Below are 3,547 nucleotides of genomic sequence, written 5' to 3'. Positions count from 1 at the left end.
TCTTTCCTAAAAGTTATTTCTGCTCCCCAAGGAGGCCTCCATCCCTCCTCCCCTTTTCCTGTATAAATGGTATTCAAGCCTGAATTCTAAGCCACTCATAGATTTACTCTTTTATCCTTCAGTATCTCCCATGTTTACATGAGGTATCCATGTTAATAAACTTCTGTTCGTTTTTCTTTTGTTAATCTGTCTTCTGTTACAGGGGTTTCAGCTAAGAACTCAGAGGGTAGAGGAAAATTATTTTTTTCCTCTACAATTGGTTATTAAGTTAAAGTCTTACAAATTTTTTAGGAAGAGTTGGAATATTCACAAGAACATAAGGTTCAGCATATTTATCATTTTAATTTATTAGATCTATGAGTTATTTAAATACATGGGGTTTATTTGCTAAGTCAAACAAAGTGCTAAAAGAAAATTGAGTAATTAAATTGAATATATTAAATTTAAATATGTGGTATAATATGTTTGTAGATATATAATTAAATTTATGAATAAGACTAAATATTTACAAAGGCTTCTTTATGGTAAAGTTTGCTAAACTTATAAATAGGATAATGTCATTAAGAGCCTAAATTTGATAGCTTAAAGATTTAAGATTTAAAAACATTTTGTAACTTTAATAAATTATATATTAACTAGAAGCCTGGTGCACAAAAATTTGTGCAGTAGGGGATGTGTGTCCCTCAGCCCAGCCTGAACCCTCTCCTCAAGGGATGTCCGACTGCCCAGTGGGATTGGGCCTAAATGGGCAGTTGGACATACCTCTCACAATCCAGGACTGCTGGCCCCCAACCATTTGCCTGCCTGCCTGCCTGATTGCTCCTAACTGATTCTGCCTGCCAGCCTGATAACCCCCTAACCACTCTCCTGCCAGCCTGGTCACCCCCAACTTCCCTCCCCTGCAGGCCTGGTCCCCACCAACTGCCCTATCCTGCAGGCCTGGGTCCCCCACCCCAAGTGTCCTCCCCTGCAGGCCTGATCACACACAACTGCCCTCCCCTGCAGGCCTGGTTCCCCCTAACTGCCCTCCCCAGCTGGCCATCTTGTTTCCACATGGGGGCAGCCATCTTGTGTGTTGGAGTGATGGTCAATTTGCATATTACCTCTTTATTATATAGGATTGTAAAATCATGATCATTTAAATATTTTTTTCTATACACAAAAACTGCCCTCAAGGGCACAAAAAGTCCTCACATCTAATGTCAATTATCTTTTGAGAAAGAAGTAATTGTATATTACAGATAAAGAAATTGAGGCTCATTAAAGGAAAGGAATGAACATTGTGACAGGATTTGAACTCAGGTTTTTGGCACTAAAGGTTAAATTCTCCTTCTGTCACACTATGCTGGATGGATCCATGAGATTCAGTTTAACCTAAAATGATCATAAGTGGGTAAGATTCAGAAAAGTGGCCTGAAATTATCCCCTCTTCTGCTTTCTTTTACGTTCCAACCAAAAATCAATAATTACAAAAAATGTGCTTTTTATAATCTGTTGTCACAATTGGACAACTACACTCCCAAATTGGAGTTAAATGGATACAAGAAATTTCTAGGATTAAATAATCAAAGATAAGTCAAGTCAATGGTCATTTGTTGTGGCATTTATTCCAAAAAGTGCTCAAAACTTAAGGTTGAAGTTTGAAACAATATAAAGTAAACACCTATATAAACAACACCCAGGCCAAGAAATAGAATATTTACAGCAACCCAGGACCTCCGACTTCCAAGGCTCCAGCACGTGTCCTTACGTTGTTCCTAGATGTAAATATTACCCTGAATATTTTGTGGCAAATTACTCCGTTTCTTTTCTTTATAGTTTCATCAGTAGTGTGCGTATTCATAAACAACTCAGTTTAGTTTTGTTTGTTTTCAAGTTTATTTTCTAACTGTTGATGATTATAGGAATACAATTAATGTTTGTGTCCATCAAGGTTACCAAACTCAGTTATTAATTCTAATAGTTATTTTGTAAATGGTTTTGAATTTACAGTCATGTGATCTTCATATCTTGACAGTTTTATTTTTTCTGTTCCATCCTTACATCTTTCTTTCTATTTTTATTCCCTCTCTTCTTCCTTCCCCCATCCTTTCCTTCTTTCACTAACTATGACTCAGTTTTACCTTGGGCCCTAGAACCCACTCTGAGCTGGCGATCAGCGTGCAAGAGGATTATTAGGGAGGGCTCTGAAGTTCATGAGGGGAGAAAGGAAGCAAGATTGAGAAGCTGAGCTGTGATCAATCTCAGCAGAGGCTCCATCCAACCTTATGGAAAGTTCTAAAGCAGGGTTAGCCCTTCAGCTATGCCCATACTTGGGGCAAGGGGGTCAAATCTTTACAATCCACTTTGGTCAGTCATTGGATGTAGACCTCTCTAGAAGGAACTGTGACATTCAGGGAGGTGTCTCTCTTTAGCCAAGGCAGTCTCCAAAGGGGGCTGACATCTAAAGATTGTCTGCTAACAGCACTCCCAGGAGCAGGGGAATAAGTCTTTATTCCTGAACTAGAGGCCCCAATGCACAAAATTCATGTATGGGTAGGGTCCCTAGGCCTGGCCAGTGATCAGAGCCTATCTGTGGGGCAACCAGTGGGGCGATCAAGGGGCGCCCCCACTGGCACTTGCCTTGGCTGGCCTGGGGGCAGCTTCTGGGTTGAGCATCTACTCCCTGGTGGTCCATGCACGTCATAGCAACTGGTCGTTCTACCATTCAGTCAATTTGCATATTAGGCTTTTATTAAATAGGATGGGATCTGTGCCAAGAACTCTAGGGCAGTGTTGGAAAAAAATTGTGAAAGTGGGTATTTTTGTCTTGTTTTTGATCTCAGTGGGAAGTTTCAATAAATCACCATTAGACATGATACTTAATATATATCTGAACATACACTTGATCAGATTAAGATTTTATTTTTGTGGGCTATGGGTTTTTATCTTGGATATATAGAGAGAGTTTTATCAACTGCTTTTTATTCTTTTATTAAGATGATTATATGATTCCTCTTTTTTTTTTTTTTTTTTTACTTAAGGTGGTGAATTATATTAATTTGATTTTTAAATATTAGACCAAACTTGAGTTCTTGAATGAAACTGAATTTTTAGTAATCTTTATATATAAAAACCCAGCCACTGTTACAGCGGAAGGACCAGGACGACCAGAATGAGTGGATTGCCCACACACCCCTATCGGGGTGGGGCCAGCTGGCCAACCGCCTTGGCTGGCAGAAATTTGGAGTCCGGGGACCTTGGAGGTGCTTGGTCTCAGGCAGCGGCATGGGCAAAGCTCTCCTTTGGCAGAAGTGGATCTGGGACCAGGGCGCCAGAGTCATGGATGGGGTGCGGAGGCTTTCCTGTTGGCCACAGCAGTGCCTGCGGGCTGTGCACAGCACCCAGGCGTCTGGCCCCAGTTGGAGCAGTGGCAGGAATAGGGGCTGTGGGGCATAGGGGGCAGCGGCACACAGGAGCCAGGAGGCACGAGGCCCAACGTGGGCTCTTACCCTGCCCACTGGGCCCAGCAGCACCAGCAGGGTGGGCCATGATGTGCAGCGAGGCA

The sequence above is a fragment of the Myotis nattereri genome (genome assembly GCF_964212035.1).
Source record: "Myotis nattereri genome assembly, chromosome: 3".
NCBI lineage: Eukaryota > Metazoa > Chordata > Mammalia > Chiroptera > Vespertilionidae > Myotis > Myotis nattereri.
Note: the sequence above shows the minus strand (reverse complement) of the source record.